Source organism: Anthonomus grandis, chromosome 2 (assembly GCF_022605725.1).
Source record: "Anthonomus grandis grandis chromosome 2, icAntGran1.3, whole genome shotgun sequence".
NCBI lineage: Eukaryota > Metazoa > Arthropoda > Insecta > Coleoptera > Curculionidae > Anthonomus > Anthonomus grandis.
The window spans coordinates 47,744,356-47,762,734 of record NC_065547.1 but is presented as its reverse complement, the minus strand read 5'-3'; the positions used below and the strand labels follow the sequence as shown (position 1 = coordinate 47,762,734).

The following is an 18,379-nucleotide window of genomic DNA, read 5'->3' as shown; positions in this document are numbered from 1 at the left end:
AACTAAGTCAAAACCGTTGGAATTTTCTTGATAGTGCCTATACAAGCCGATATATCAACCTTCAAAATCAGGAATCCTCATAGATGAAACATTTTCATATTATTTTTATACATACTACATACATATTATCCCGTCGATTTTCCAATTTTTCTTAATCTACCGAATATTTTTTGAATGTGTTGTATTTTGTAACAGCTAAAAAATTACTCTTTATTTGCTAACTAATATATTCTTTATGACTAATCAATAAGTGAATAAATTTAAGGTAATAATAGTTTGGTCAAATGTTTGTTCCAACTTAGTAAAGTAAAGTAAAGAAAGAATTTGTTGGATCTTTATTCAACAGCAAAAAGTCGTCAGAATTTGAAAAATTCCAAGAATTTTTTTCTGTAAGTGGCTCTTTTCATAATAACCAGTCAAAAGCCTTTATCAGTCTTAGTGGCAATTATGATTATTACGGTTGAGAATTTTGAAAGAAAAATAACTCAGCTCTAAATAAATTCTTATTAGAAATGTCAATAATTTTTATTATGGTTTCCACCTCCCCTGCTAAATTTTTCTTTTACTTCAGGTCAAATCTTTGTGAAAAATGGAATTTTAATTATCTACATTTTTCAGAATAAAAAGATATTCTTAATGGAAAAAAAACAACTTAGCAACGTAGAGTACATTCATGCTTACAATGCAAGTATTCAATGTTGTCAATTTGTGTTTTTTATCCTGATATTAACAATGAATAACTAAATAGATTTATAGTGGTTACAATCCTCTACAAACTAAGGTTTTTTTGTGAAAATTAATTATCAAAAATTGAAACGTTGAAATGAAATTAAAAAGGCTTATGCCGCTCAAAGAATTTTAATAATACTTCTATAATATAATATAATAAGTATCTGAACCGACTTGAGTTTATTGCAAATCTGCAAACGAAAGTTTTTTTTGGTAAAAAATTACTGAATTGTTAGATATTTTGCACTGTTTCTAGCACAATGCCTAAATGTGGATTCTAGGATTATTATTATTAGCCTTTATTAGGGCACGCAAAGAAAACGCATCTTTTATCGATAACCCCAGCTTTAGTATTGAAAGATAAATCAATATCATAGTTGACAACCAATTTAATCTATAACCTCAATTTAAAAAAAAAATACAGTAATACTCTAATACTTAATTTATAATTATGAAATTCAAGATTATGAAAGAAAATAAAGTAAAATTTAGCACTTAATACTTATTGAATTGTACATCTGATAATACCTCGCATATACGTATATACTCAGTTTCCAATTTCAATTCAAATCAATGGTGATGGTTATATAAACAATTTTGCTAAATTGAATTTAAAATCTGTGACCATTTCTACATATTAATTCCAAAAAAATAATCTATAAATTACGGCGAGCCGATAAATCAGTACCTGAAGAAACCAAGCCAAAAAGGGGGTACCTGAAATTCTGAGTCTCTCCGACTGGCAGCAGGGCCCACCTGGTCTGAATGGGGCTCCGTTGTTGGCAGCTATACGTTTGGGCCAAAAGGGCAGCAGCAGATCAACCAGTTAGGAGGCCTCCAGAATGTCTAGCAGGTAGTGAAAGGCAATCGGTATTAGGTGTAGCCGATTAGAAGGAATGCAGGTTCCGGAGGTGATGATCCAAAAGACTTGATGTGGTAACACGTGGAATAGCAAGTGAGGCGGAAGCAGTAACAATAAAAGTGCATCAAAAGCAGAAGCACAGGATAAGCAGAAGGTACAGGAAGGCCTAAAGATGGGGACCACACATGAGGTTCGGCATGGCTGTCAGTTTTATGGCATTTTTGTGTGGGTAAGTAAGTTAAATTTTATAAAATTGCTTTCTGGAAAGTTGAATGCATTGATGTTCTTTTGAATTAAACCAAAAAGCGTGAAAATTAGAAATTAATTAAATGAAAAAAAAATAGGAAAATGACTTAGGAATGTGACATGTGCTAACTTATCGAAGATGGAATGTGGCCTTTTCTGAGATTTATTTAACACAAAAAAACAAGCAGCCCTATAAACTCTTAGACCTACTTAGTAAATCAGCAATTAAGCCATTCTAGCACATTACTAGTAACTACTAAAAAAAATTAGGCTAAGATAGGGTCTACCTTTTACAAATCCGCATTAAGCGAAACTTTCTGTCATACTCTAGAACCAGATAAAGAATGAATCTATTAAAAATAGGATTATCAGTTTTCCCCAGATTTTAAGGAATGCACTTATCTGTCAAGTACCTAGGTGTTGACATTCTGGGTTTAACTACTGGGTACTATCTGGTACCAACATTGGTTTAAGTAATTTGCAACTATGAAGCAACTTATAACTTAAGGCCCTGGTTTAGCAACAATGATTTACAAAAAAAAACTGACACACCAGATTGACATTAACATTCTTATCACTATTGATCCTTGTGACTTTAACAAAATAAACAAATAATTAATATGTGCTCAGTATTCATTAAAATCTAAAATAGGCTAAATTGACCTGCAAGGTAAAATCAACGTAAAATCAATGGCAGTTCTTAATGCTATTCAATCAACAAAACTATGAAACAATATCCCATATTATTATTTACTTTCCTCATCCAATAATGGTTTTCCTTCCGTTTCAGATTGGGTATGTTAGGAGGGTCCATCTTAACGGTGTATCATATCTGTGTAGTATATATATTTATATGTATATGATTTTTAAATAAATTATTTAATGAAACTATGGTTGAAATTTAATTTATCCTGGCAAAAAAAATCAGTTAATATATCTGTTGGAAATTAAACCTGTAACAGATATTGAAAAATATAAACGGCTATAATGCCCAAAGAAGAAGTTTTATCCATATGCTATATTAACAGTAACAGTAAAACAGGATTTAAAAAGCCCATAATTAACACGACTACTGAAAGAAAAAAGGTCAATAAAGCACCCCAAATGTATTTTTTACCGTCAAAATAGATAATAAGAGTCAACCATAAAACCGATAAACATAAATAATAACGTAAGCCAGAAGGAAAGCTCATAAAATACCACACAAATAACGCCCAAATTTCTAACCTGCCTGCACTAACAACCTGTCATAGGAAGCGAGGAGACCCTTTTTAAATGAAAAAAAGGGTCGGCTTTCAAAACCTGTTTTGGGCCTGGGGACCCGAAACACTTATTTCGATCAAACTTCGAAGGGCTCACCGGTCATTTCACCGTAAATGCGATCGGACAGCACCTGTTTCTATGATTATATTATAATGGTTGCTCTTTGTATTAGATGAAATTTTTCCCTTTAAATTGTTATTTTTTTTTAATTCATGACAACGGGAACCTAAAAATAAAAATACCTTTAAAAAAAAATTAAGCTACTTTCTGCCATTTTTCCGAAATGTACATACGTTAAGTTTAAATAAATAAATAAATAAATCTATAAAATACAAAGTCTTTATTCAAGTATTTCTACAGATTGTTCGTAAAGCAAGAAATAAATTCAATATCTGGTAAAAAAGGCAGTTTGTTTGTTTTTTTTTTAATTTTCACAGTCCTCCAAATGCATAAAAAATCCCTAGATCTAGGAAAAAATTCCCTAGACCTGGTAACACTGATCTCAACTGGAGTTGTTGACCCAGTTGGTAAATATGGTGCCATCAGGAGAATACATGTTATTAAAAACACTACTATAGACATATTTAGGCACTCGTTATTTCTACATAAAAGACTTTGATGATGTTTGATAAGAACAAACAGTCATATTTTTTCTATCTACAGGGTGATTGATGGTTGATGGTACCTTAGACGTTTACAAGGAACAGAAAATGCATTTTTTTAAATGGAACACACAGCGTATATGTTCCGATATCTAAGTAGTTAGGTTTCTAGATTACTTGTTAGGTATTTTGATATATTTGCTTTAGGTGGCCATGAAAGGTCATGAAGCAATATATTAAATGTATTGTAATTCATTAAAAAATAGTTTTCCTTTTTTCAAAATATATGGGCATATAAAAAAAGCATTTTTTTAAATTCGTTTGCGTTTTTCTCAATTTACTTTTTACTTATTTGAGTATGCTGGTTTAAAGTACAAATTAATTCCTCGAGTTTTTGTGAAATTGTTTTGACTAAATTAGACGTAAAACTATACAATTTTGTTATCACAACTATTTATTGAATCAATATTAGATTAATTATGTGGCATCTAAGTTAAACGACATCTTTTTTAGGTCATCTGAAGCCAAAGACCTTACGGTCTAAAATAACGTCGTTTGAACTACTTTGTAAGAAAGTTTCTATGAAGTTTACTCAATTAGTTTTAATAACATTGAGCCATTGATTGCTTGTCTTATAGTATGTGCAACTAGCGATAATCACTACTCTTAATTGAATATTGTATAGTTGATGTCAACGATAATTTCCTTTGATTTGAGCGGCATAGTCCGGACGTTTAAGAGTTTTATTGGCGTACCTAACATGTACCAATATTTGCACAGACTTAACAGTTTTATCTATAATGTCAATTTTGAACAACAAATGAAAAACAAGCCTTTATACAATAACTCAATTATTACAATAATATAAAAATTTACCGGGCTAATATTCAGACTTTCGACAAGTGTTTGCAGCTGTTCCGCTGTACAGGTCCGGATTTAAAATCTTTGTGATCGATTTCTTGTATGTATTTGCTTATGTAGGCTACAATATATTGAAATTTAATATTTGGGATTTTTTTACAAGTAAGCAGGTGCTGTAATTTAACTTATAATTAAAAGAGAAAATGTAAATTCACGAAGGCATCTCTATACAATTATTGCAGCGTTAAAAAAGTATAATATTACATGTATTATCACAGTTTTTGCAGTATAATTTGTCGTAACGCTGCCTGATTTTGGGTTTTTATTTATACTACAATAAATTAATTATTGATTTAAAATGACTCGGATATAGCAGTCATCCAAACGTCACTGATCAATTCAATTATTATCTAAATTGCAGTATATTCTAAAAATATGCAAATTTTTTTACTATTTTCATCTTTTCTTAATAAAACTGTGCTGTTAACTAATTAATTCTTAAGACATTAGACTTCAAAGTAAGTGGACGTCTTTAAAATCCAACTATTCAAAAAACTTCATATTTCTTAAACTGTTACTTAAATTGGAATGATCTTTAAACACAATTTATAAAGAATCTTATTTTGAATATTCTACTTTTTATTTCATTAAAATAGACTAATTAATTCTTAAGATATTGGGCTTTAAAATAAGTGAACGTCTTAAAAATTCAACTCTAAACAAACTTAAATATTTCTTAAATGGTTACTTTACTACTGAATTGGATTGATCTCTCAACAAAATTTGTCAAGAATATTCTTTTGAATATCCCTTTATTATTTTATTTGAATTAATCAATTAGATTCGGAGATATTAGGATTCAAAGTAAGTGGATCCCTTGAATTTAACCCTCAAGAAACTCTCTGCTATTTCTTAAACTAGTACTTGACCCAGTTTCAACTGCTTGCGATTTTTTTTACTGATACTTAAGTCCCGACAGCCTCAACGGCATATAATTTTTTTTAAATAACCTCTCTCTACTAAGTACTACCTAAAAAAAACACTAATTTTAAATATATTTTTTTTTTTAACTGGAAAAACTGTTAAAACAGTGCAACTTAACTACCTGAAAATTCAAGAAATAGCTCTAAAATAGTTCAAGCCTCTAACTTAGTAGGCCTTTGTTGCATGCTTTAAGATACCCTTAAGGGTCAAGGCGTCATAAAGTTTGAGGCCTGACCACTTTTTTTCGTAAATAAATAATTTTTGCAAATCGGATTTTAATGGAAAATATTGTTTATATTTGTATTTGATTTAATTAAGTTAATTATTAATATTGGGATCTACTTGTTTCAGTAAATTAAGGTTTGGTTTTTTTTTATTCGGTTCATTTAACCGATTTTTTTTTAAATTTTTATTCAGGCATTTAAGGATCTTTTTCAATGTCATAATTCATTCAAAAAAAGTTAAATAAAAAATGTTTGTCAAACCAAGTTTTCGATAGTTAAAAATAAATTAGAACAAATGCTTGGCTATTGATGTTTGTCAGTTAATTAATTAATAGTAAATACGCTTAGGTGATTTTTTTTAAATAGTGACCTAAAAATTCATTAAAATGGAAAGAAATAGTTATTTAAATAAAGTTTCGATGAATCTATTAATTATTCTTGGGCAATTCGCAAAATTGTAGCAAGAACATGCAGAAAGTTCAACGAAATGTACCCAAATTTACAAAAAATTGATAAAAAAAAATTTGTGCGAATACAAAATAGCTTTATACAATTTAGTTCACAACTTAAAAATGATACAAGTTTACCCAAGCCTTTAACGTCTTATGAGGACAACATCGTAAATGTTATTGTTGTAAAAGTACATCACCTGAAACTGGATAATTACCCACGTCGCGTTTGATATTGTGAGACACTTCTGACAGGCACTCAAGAGGATCCAAACTGTCTAAAAAAAATTATATGGACAGATGAAGCAAAGTTTTCTAGAGAAGGTATTTTTAATAGAAGAAATCAATATTTTTGGGCTTATCAAAATCCATATGCTGTTACGAAAATCGGATTTCAAGGTAAAATTAATTTGACTGTTATTTGTTTACTAAAAGACACTCAAAATAGCTTTTTTCATTTACGACAAGTCATTAAACTTCCATAAATCAGTAGTAGAAGATGTTCTGGAAAATTTAACGCTTGGAGATTATCGCACTTGATGACCGCTGGTTTAGGGGTTTGGGACCGTGGGATTGGCCTGCGAGATCACCTGATCTTACACCACTTGATTTTTACGTTTAAGGTAACTTGAAGCAAATGGTATACAAGACACCGGTAAACAGTAAAGAGGAACTACGTCAACGACTTATCAATTGCATTGGTCAACAAGATCCTTCTGAAATACAAGCAGCGACAACAATTTATTGTAAATTATTTATAGTCTTAGGATAACTAATTAAATCATTCTTATTTTGTATACGTACAAATTTTCTTTTTGGGTACATTTCGTTGAACTTTGGGAATGTTTTTGCTACAATTTTGTTATTAAATTAGTTCGGTTTTTAAAATAAGAGCAATTTTCTGTAAAAACCGGAATATTTTGACATATTTGCTTTAGGTAGCCATGAAAGGCCTCCATACCTCGTTAGAAAGAAATTTTATTTTCCTTTTAGAATATGTTATAATATACAGGGTGTTCCATTTTAAAGAAATGCATTTTTCACAATTTTTGTATCTAGCGGTAAAATCACTAATTTTGACCAACCCTGTATAATGTAAAACATTTTTTTTTAGTGAAGACTAATGTACAATACTTTCGTAAATTACGCTAAAAATTTCAATTTTCTGCGCGTTCCAGTGCCGTAGTAATAAAAATTTATTGGAAGCCATGTTTTGAAGGCATTGAAGGCAACGCTGCATCGCTAAAAATATTTTTAATCGTTAGATCACTAGCTAAAACCCCTGATGCCAAATTTTCAAAAAAAAATCAATTTTCCTTTCTCCATAAACGTCTAAGGTACCATCGACCACCCTGTATACTTACCTTGCAATACTTTTTTAATTAAAATAACAAAAACTTCATGCTATAAATTTTAATATAAAATACGGGACATGTCAAATGCCCTAAGAGCCGAGCCATATACGGTTTGCTTACCTATTTTAAAGTTACATAATATTACAGATGCAGTTGGTGAACACACGAGCGAATAAATTGTATATTTTAATATCCAATTCCCGCTGTGCCTTTTTCATATATTTTTTTATTTATCGACGGTAACCTTCATGTATATTCAATTAGAAATTAAGGGTTTCAAAAGACACCCACAAGCTGCATCAAGAGGATACCATTAATAAATTATTGATGAGTATGGCGATGATAAATCATGCGTAATATCCCACAAAAACTGTCAAATAGCCTTGGATCTTGCAAACTCTACAGCCCTACAGATCCAAAAGTGTTAGGAGCCAAATCAGTTAGTCCTTAATACAAGCAAAACAAAATTCATTCATTTTTAAAACAAAGTGCAGACTTTGACAATAATTGATAATGATATTGATAATTGTATATGAATCGGACGAAACTAAGTTTTTGGGTCTTACACAAAAATTTAGATTGGCAAAGCCATGTTGATGAAATATGTAAAAAGATAACGTCGGTAAGTATCTATTCGAGACCCTTAAACGAGTAAACTTTATAAATCCACATTTTTTAATATTGAACTGAGATCAGGCAAACACTCAGTTTATATCTCTCTGAATCACCACCATAAAGGAAATCCACCCAAAAATTTTCAAATTATCAGTGTTATTACACTTAAAGGCTATTAAATAAAAAAGTGCAAATAATACCACCTGTTAATTTAACCAATCGTTCCGTGAATCAAAGGCCGGTAATACCAGTTTATTTAAAACAGTTACTCGGTCTACCAAATTCGGCAAAACCGTCTGTATTGTGGCATTGAATGAATAGTAAGTAGGCTTAATAAGTGTGACCACATGGGTCAGTACTTTATTTGACAAATAAGATGAGGTGAATGAACCTTTTAATGGTACTTTTGGATTTGTAATAATTGTGTGTCTAATTTTGTATTGGCGTTCGTTTGCGAAAATTATGAAATGAGTTTGTTGCACTTATTAGGGTCGTTGTTCTTCTGTTTGCTAGTCATTTAGTGTTTCTCCTTGTTAACCTGAAAGTGATGATTAACCTATTAGTGCATGAAGTAGGATGGAATAAGAAACACATAAAATTTTTATTAAACATTTGTTTGGTGTACTTCAAATAAGCAGGCAAATGTGGAAAAAAAAGCTAGAAATGTATACATTTGAAAAAAAGAACAGTCCCTTATGTTAAAAATAACAAAATAAAAATTCTGATAATTAACAAAAAATTTATTCTTTGATATGCCTATTTAGTGTGATAAGCCTTGAAACATATTTTGGGGTGTAAGCCCGCATTACATTTTACGCAAACAATTTTTTTTTTGTCAGTCTCAGAATATTCCACCAAATGATTGATATTATCAAATCTATAACATCCAGCGGTAAGGTTGGTCTTAGTTTCCCTTTTACAGACTTTACGCCATGTGAATGCAGCAAAGCAAGGGCTATGTTTCTTCGAAATATAACTCAGGGTGAATTATTTTCATAAGTAGCCACGCATTTACTATGGACACATCAAAAAGATAGGCAAAAATTAGCCACCACCATTTTCTTTGTCTTATTCGGGTCCTATAGTTGGCAACCATGTTGTCTAATTTATCTACCCCACCCATCCCTCTATTATAATTATATATTATGCCTGGCTGTGGAACATTTACTTTAGATTTAGTTTCTCTGCAGTAACGTGGAGCTGTTTTGTTTGCAGATACGTTAAAATTTGAAGCAGCTGCTACAACTTTGTTTTCCTTCCATTGAACAACTACAACATCTTGACATGCAGACTTATGACAGGAGCCTCTTTTTTCAGTTTTCCATTCTTGCTTTGACTTTAGTGGGCTATTTTCTACTCGATTTTCACGTAAAGTACTTATGGCACAATAACCATCCTGAGACAATCGACTAAGTAATTTTAACGAAGTAAAATAATTATCAAAGTCAAATTGATAGCCTTCATTTAGTGGTATTTTAGCTTGTTGAATTAGACAACGTGGCCTCCTATTCCATATTCTTTATTCTCGGAATAAGTTAAATTATTTTGTTTGCCCATATAAATATCAAAAGCTAAAATATACCCTTTACTGGTACAAAGAGCCCAGTTTTTGAACCCAAATCTTATGGGCTTCCCCCTAATAAATTGTTTCGCATAATGTTTTTCATAATAAGAAATCACGCTCTCATCAATACTTTTTTCAGCAAGACCTCCGTACTTTCTATAATTTTTATTTAACCGCCCAATAACCGGTCGAAGCTTATAAAGTCTATCATCCTTATCTATTTTGGTTCAATTATCGTTCATATGCAAATTCCGTAATATTGTCTCAAAATGGTTGAGGCCAATATATTTGTTTGTTTGGATATTTAGCATACCCAGAAAGAGCTAAAGATGCATATACAGATTTGTTTGGGTAACAATATGTTCACACATCGTTGCATCAAAAAAAAGTTGAAAAAATGTTAGTGGGGAAGTAATATTCACTAAATCAGCTGGCGGCTGCTCGGGGACACACGTGGAATTTATGATAAAAGACGGCTCTTCGATATTCCAATTCCGTAATGTTTGAGTTGATTTTCCAAGCTTTTTTTTCTTTGTTGAGGTTTCTACTTGTGTTTTAGTTTTTTTTTACAAAATGAGACAGGGGAAGGTCATCTTCGGAATCATATTCTACTGGCCTTCTGGTGTAAATAACTGCTTCGCATTATGTTCTCAATATTGCCGCTCCCAAATGGTTTGGGTTAGCCTCATGTTTAGCATCCGATTTATCACTGTCTTCATCCGTTAAATCACCGTCATCGGGAGGAATTAAGTAAATGGAGGCTTTTTCGAGCTCATCATCTTCTAATTCTAGCAGTAATTCATGAAGACTCAATCTGAAAACAAACCGAACTTCAGTGGCTAAAATGCATGACGTCCCTCAAAAGGGACGGAAAAAAAAACGGTTAAAATTTTATTATAAGATAAAGACATATACAAAATTAAATGCCTTGTTTTTGATTTTAATCAAATTTTATGGCGTTAAGTTTCAAAATATTACTCAAAAATACTTACCCGCCACGTGCTGTTGTGTATAAACTAGGGTCTATGCTGTTTTCCTGATATAAATTAAAATACAATATGCCACTGGAGTACGACTAGCTTGTTCAAAGTTCATCAACAGACTACCGAAGTAAATAAAAACAATATTTTAATGTCTATTCCTGCAAGTCGACAAGCAGTGTTGCCATATTTTAGAAAGTCTCTTATGGGGGCTATATGCACTAATGGGTTAACAACATCCCTTTATAGCACAGTCGTGCTGTCATTAGAAATGGTCGAATGGATGCAAAAATTACATAGAGAATGAAATTTTGACAGTAAGTTGTATGGGTTGAGAGAGTGCGAAAACCAAAAATGCGAACAAAAATTCCGAAGGGGTTTTTTTTTTTTAGGGGATGGTCTTGGATTGGTGCTACCCCTTTGCAAAGAAGAACAATTTAATAAGGATTTAGAAAATATAGATAACTTCCTGCGACCATAATTTGAAATTAAATTCGTCTAAATCATGTATAATTTTTCTGGGTGGTGGAAAGAACGCCCTTAATGCAGCAACAACTTTAAATGCAAAAATTCGTAATGAGCAGCTACCAGTAGTACGAGAGGTCAAAAACTTAGGAGTATACATTGATAGCGGTATTTCATTTCAAACACATATAAAGAATAAGCTCAAAATTGCATACATGCGCTTAAGAAAACTTTACGACTTAAAAAATCATTTACCTCCTAAAACTAAATATTTTTTATGTAACACACTTGTTTTATCCTTATTTGATTATTGTGATGTGGTATATTCGGATTCATTGACTGAAGACTCCGCTTACTCAATACAAAAACTTCAGAATTGTTGTATGCGTTTTTCCTACAAAATTCCATTTAGAAGTCACATTTCTCCTTATTTAAACAATAACTTAATTCTAAATATGAAAAATCGTAGAAAATATCACATGTATTCCTTCGTGTATAAAGTTATAAAAACTAGGGAGCCATTATATTTAGCTAACAATTTTACAAATTTTCTTCATGAGCATAACACTAGATTTATAAATTTATTTAGAATACCACAACATAGAACAGCAAATTTTCAAAAATCTTTTGTTTTTGTCGCCTCTCAACTTTGGAATAGACTTCCGGCTAATTGCAAAAGTTTTCCGTTTACTGCATATAAAAAATATATTCGTAATAAACTGCTTGATTCTCAAAAAAACAATACTTAATCTACAATAAAAATTAAAAGAGCTGAACCGCTCGGTCTTCTATTGCTGTCTACTTATTATTGTTATAAATAATAAATAATTTACCTTTCCTGCATATCCAGAAACCCCGCCTGCTTCGCCTTACTTAAATACTTGAATATGATACTCCACACATGCATGTCTCGATTAATTAAGAAAATCTTTTTTTTTTTTTACTTTTTACTTTTAAGGTTTTTGAAGGGCTATGCCACACAGGTTCTATCTTATGATGAACCTGTGTAAACGGTTCTCTATAATCGAGGCATGGTCCTATTTATCATGTATTTGGTAGGTTGTACAACATATGTATATTATTATGCTACAATATTGTATATGATTATTTATTTACCTTCATGATAAATAAATTTGTTTTGAATTTGAATTTGAATCTGAACTTTGACTCCATGAGATAAATTGTTCAGAAAAATTAGAGCTACCTTTTCTTCCACGGAGCCGAATTCATCCGATTTAGAGGGTGTAAAAAGCGGGTGAAGTTTTGAAAAATTGGTTTTAAATTAATAACTTTCTTGGAAAAAATCCCACGAATTTTGTTCGAATAGCAAAGTTATAGCCCTCAAAAAGATGCGTACATTGATATATATATCGACTATGCAAAAAATTTTTGACACCCCCAAAAAAATTATCAAAACATTTTCATTTTGAAATAACTTGAAAACTATACATGAAAGAAAAAAGTGTTGGATGTACAGAAGGTGCAGAAAAATTTTACCTTTAATTTGATAGTAATAGCAACCCTCAACTGCGTACGTAAACCACCCTTATATGGCGTGAAAATTTTTAAAACCTTTTTTGGAGAAACTATTGAGTGTACGATGTTACGCAACAAATGGAAGCAAAAAGTCTTATAAGCTATCATTTATTCCACAGTAAAGAGGTGATAAATTGCATCATAAGGGCTGTAAAATTAAGGGGCGCCTATTAGAAATCGGTTTTTTCGAGTTATCTCTTCGGGTAAGAATTTTTCAACTCTCGAAAAATTCTTACCCGAAGAGAACTCGAAAAAACTGGCTTTTACTATTAAATCGAAGGTAAAATGTTTCTCCATCTTCTGTACATCCAACACTTTTTTCTTTGATGTATAGCTTTCGAGTTATTTCAAAATGAAAATTTTTTGATAATTTTTTTGGGGGTGTCAAAAATTTTTTGCATAGTCGATACATACACGATTTTGATGCGTTAAGTTTTAAGTTATGATTCTCAGTAAACACGGCCAAGCTCTGTAGATCAGTATTTATTTTATTTTGCGCCTCATGCAGACCTGGAGTATCAAAAGCAATATATACCTGGGAATCGTCAGCATACTGTTGGAGTTTTGAATTTTGAAGACACTTTTCCATATCAGCCACATAGAGACAGAACAGCAACGGTCCTAATATGGATCCTTGTGGAACACCCATGGTAAGAGGCAAGAAGTTGGAGAACTCATAATTTGACTTTTTGATTACCCGAACGCAGTGAGACCGACCCTCAAGATAAGATTGGAAAAATATAATGACATTTGTTGACAACCCAAAATAGTGTAATTTAGCTAATAGTAATTTATGATCAATGGTGTCGAATGCTTTACTAAAATCAAGAAGGGTTATACAGGGTGGTCCATTTAACTTGAGACATCGCAATATCTCGAAAACTAAACATGTATCCAGAAAATGTTTCGTGTGAAGCTTAAATGGTTTCCAGGGGGCCATAAAACGACGTCATTGGTTTGACCTTGAGTGGACGTCTTCAAGGTCAAATGAAGGTCAACTTCACTTTTTTGCATTGAAACCTCTATTTTTTTTAATAGTATCTGATTTAGAGTTAAAAAATAAGTAACTTTCATCTGACACTTTTTCACATGCGACCTTTCCTTTTCAAGCTATTGATTCTTGATTCTTTTACGATTTTTTTCCTTGACAATGACAGGAATAGCTTTGGTTCAGCAATATTATTGTGACAAGGCATTATTGATCAATGATCAATGCAAGTTGTTATGATGCGAAAATTTTCTATAGTGAACAGATCTCACGTGTTTATCCCAGGTATTTCAGGCGATTGTAAACAAATACTGATGAATAAAGTAAATGAGAGATTCGTTTGGTTCACAGTATTCGTTCAGTTATCAAGTATTTGACTATTTTGTTGAGTGACTATGGAATGAAATGAAAAAGTTGAAATGGTCCTTATCTATGGTGAATCTGAACGGAATAATAATAGAGCCATTGAGCTGTATACCATGCGACATCCTCAACGGCGACTTCCATCGCGAGCATCATTTTATCGTGTAGTGAACCACTTTATAGAAAATGGAAGTGTGAGAACGATAAATCGATCATAAAAGAGAAGCATTACCAGTCAAAATAATGAAATTGCCGTCTTAGCTGCAGTTGCCCATAGTCCTGGAGTCAGCTCACGATCAATTTATTCTGCATCAGGAATCTCCAAAACAAGTGTCAGGGCCACAAGTTTCATCCGTATCACTTGTCGTTACATCAAGAGCTTCCCGGGAATGATTTCCAAAATCGATTGTTGTTTTGTGAATGGGCCCAAAATCATCACATTGCATGAAAATAACAATTTCTTGCTGCGCGTCTTATTCACCGATGAACCTTCATTTACAAACTATGGTGTAGTTAATCGTCATAATATGCATTATTGGGCAGTTGAAAATCCCAAGTGGTTTCGAGCGATAGAACATCAGCGGCCATGGTCTGTGAATGGATCTTATTTTATTGATGGTGTCCTTACAGGCCAAAAATACCGTAATTTTTTGCTCGAGATTCTACCAGTATTTTTGGAAGATGTGTGTTTTGAAGTGGGACTAAATATGTGGTACCAGCATGATGGTTGTTCTACACATTATTTACGCGTTGCGCGCCAAGTGTTGGATCGTGACTTCAATGGACGTTGAATAGGTAGCGGTGGAGCAGTCCACTGGCCGCCACGGTCACCTGATTTGACGCCTTTAGATTTTTTTCTATGGGGTTATTTGAAGGAGATCGTATATCGCGATCCACCAACGACTCCCGAAAATATGAAACTGCGAATCACGGAGTTTTGCGGGCAGATAACTTTACAGATGCTGCACTCTGTTCATCGATCGTTTAGAAAGCGAGTCGAAAAATGTATAGAAGTGGAGGGTCAACACTTTGAACATTTATTGAAATAATTTTTTGACTTTTTTTGTTTCAATTTCTTTTATTTGAATTTTGTACGTTTTATTTTCAAGTTTTCGATTCTCTTGATAATAAAATTCTATCATAAGATACTTTCAATCCTTTTAATAGATCATCAGATACTACCTACAAGGGCAAATGTCATTGTCAAGGAAAAAATTCGTAAAAGAATAAAGAATTTATATCTTGAATTTATATCTTGTAAAAAAGTGTCAGATGAAAGTTACTTATTTTTTAACGCTAAATCAGATAATATTAAAAAAAATAGAGGTTTCTGTGCAAAAAAGTGAAGTTGAAGTTTTTGAGTTTTTGCACTCTCTCAACCCATACAACTTACTGTCAACATTTCATCCTCTATCTAATTTTTGCATCCATTCTCGTACAGCACGACTGTACTATTAGAATATCCCTCTAAATAAAACGGTCATTTAATTTTTAAATTAATGCTGTGAAGTGTATTCTATTTAAACTGTAAAGTCCAACCTTTTTCAATAAAATAACTCAATCCCAAACCATAAACAATGAACTCAACTTTCAATAAATCCCCTATTGATTTGAAAGGGTCCATATTTCCGCACAATTTGATTTTCATATCTCCCCGGCATGCACTAACGAACAAACGTTCCTGGGTATTTTATTTCATTTTCGGGAAATTCCCGTCGTCGAATCCTTTTTTTTTATTCTCTGTGATTTTTCTATAAACGGGCATCCTGTGTCCCCAATGGACACATTTTACACAGCGCTCATATTTTCCGTTCAATTTAATGTTATTCAAAGCATTTTGCGCGTATTTAAAATCAGTTCGATGAATTTTCACAATAGGGACGTATTAAGCGTATTTGCGTGATGCTTTTTCACCGAAGTTTGTTTATTAAGTGTTGATTCTGTGCCAAGCGTTGATTGATAGCTTATATGTTTTAAATTCCGGGTTTTGTTTTGTTTTCGGTAAAATGTTATTGGTGCTCTAATTACAGATTTGTTAACAAAAAAGCTGTTTTAAGAGAGCAATGGTAAGCCTTTGCAAAAATGATCCAAATGATGTCCAGATGACAGTCGAACGTCACGTTCTTGGACTTCCATGTCTTATAATGGACACTTATTTGGACCCATTTTCCTAATAGATCCAAAACTGGGCAAAATTTCTTAACTGGATTCTTGTATTAAAATACATATACAGGGTGTCCCGTAATTAATTGAACATAGGTAAATGTAAAATACCTGACATGAAAATAAACCGTTTGAGCTCAATATCGCTTAGCAACATGTCCATGGTGTTTTAATTTTTTGTGCGAAAACCGTGCATCTAACGGATAAAGTCCAAGGGATCAAAAATGTTGCAAATAAAATGGGGAGTTTAAAAATATTTTTTAATACAAGAAAAACCAGTGGCGTACCATTTTTCTTTATAAAAGTATTCAGCGGAAAACCCGCACACAGCCACTGGAGAACATAAAAATGTTAAAAGTATGTTGGTAAATGGCTCTGGATATACAGACCCTGCATACCAATCTTTGCACAAATATCTACAGGGGTATTTAAGTTATAGAAAAAAAATCATTTTTTTGTTAAAACTTTACCACCTTGTAGCTCAAAATCTAAAAGGTTTAGGACCTATATTTATAAGAACTTTTTTGCGAATTTTTGTCCAAAAAACACGTTCCTGAATTTTGTCGCAATATATAAAAAAACACCTTGTATAAATAATTTAGTTTTCGAAATGCCACTTAACCACCCTGTACTAATATTGTCGCTTAACCGTTAACAGTTAAACGGTCATATTTCATAAGATCAGCTCAAAAAACCCCAACCTACTTAAGTGTTTACTTAAAATCCATAAACAAATCAAGTCGAAAGTGTAATGTACGAAGAGTTTATTTACAAAATTTTCAGAAGAGATTGAAAAGTGGCGCTGAACTTCGATAAGTTTTTTTTCAATTTTGTTTATGTTTTATCTAAATATATTTTCTTTAGATCTCGATTACTTTTAGTATTAAGAAGAATTGATGCGTTTCTCATGTCACACTTTAAAATATGTTATTATTTGTATATAATATAATTCAGTTTGCTTTGAAAAGTACTAAAATATCGGGTAAATAAAAATATTTTATAGGATTAAAATTCAATTTAAAAAAAAAGTAATAATCTAAATAAAGAGGGAATTTTGCATGAAAATATGTCACAGGCATATTAAATCGGAAAATTTGAAATCAAACGGGCGTGCCTCATATTTTGTATTAAATTATACATTCGAAAATGCCTGACGGTATATCGAAATACAAGTTAATAAAATAGCTTTCAAACTATGTGAAAATCGAAGAATTCCTTTTCAATTTTTTGGGGAAATACAGTGGCATTTCTGTCGATTCTCACTGCGATAAAAAAGTTGCATATGTTATCACCACTTGACGACAAGAACCAGGCAAAATCTTTAAAATCATTAGGAACCCATAAGTGGGATTAGTAAATCCAGTGACCTAATAAACTCGAAGCATTGTTTATTAGACTATTAATTTCGTGTAAAGATGCCCCGAAATTCGGAACGCGGTTAAGTACACTCCGCGAGTTTCCCTAGTGCCCGCCGTGAACGTTCCACAAGTGGGGAAAGAAGATCTGGTGATCATGAGTTATCTCGTTATCGCTCCAGTATGCCGCCTCCTCGAATGTCCACTGAGCAGAATGGTAGGAATAACTCACTACCTAAATGCTGTGGGGTTGCCACAGGGAAATGGACAGGTTGAAAGGTACAATCGGACTATCTTGGATTCCTTGTCATCCCTGGGAGCTGACTTAGAAGGCGACGACTGGGACAAAAATGTCCTTAATATTCAATTGGGGCTTAACGGGACAGTGAATAAGGCACTAGGAGCGGCTCCGAGTGAAGTTCTGATGGGCTATCGCGTAACGAGATAACTTGCATTTGTACCCGAGGAAGTTGCGAAGGACATTGACGTTACCGCGTTACGGCAAAGGGTGTGTGATAATTATCAGGCACGCCAAAAAGAACATTTTGATGCGCGGCGTCGGGCTCCTGATAAATATCAAGTTGGAGAGTTGATGTTAATACGGATAGCATCCTAGCATTATTTGAAAATTCAAATTTGCTTTTTTCTGTTGAAAGGCATGTTCCTTTAAAGACTGATTTTAGCAAGAATTATTCACATGTTTATTTAAGAAGAGACTACTAAAACTTGCAAGTCCAAAAAAAATTCCTAGCAGGAAGATTAATATAATAAGTTG

At 32.4% G+C, this 18,379-nt stretch overlaps 1 protein-coding gene across 3 annotated transcripts in view; it reads right to left on the bottom strand.

The window, feature by feature from the left end:
* LOC126747486 (fasciclin-3) overlaps nucleotides 1–18,379 on the bottom strand; it is a 630,854-nt gene that overhangs the window by 595,999 nt on the left and 16,476 nt on the right. The window lies entirely within an intron of this gene.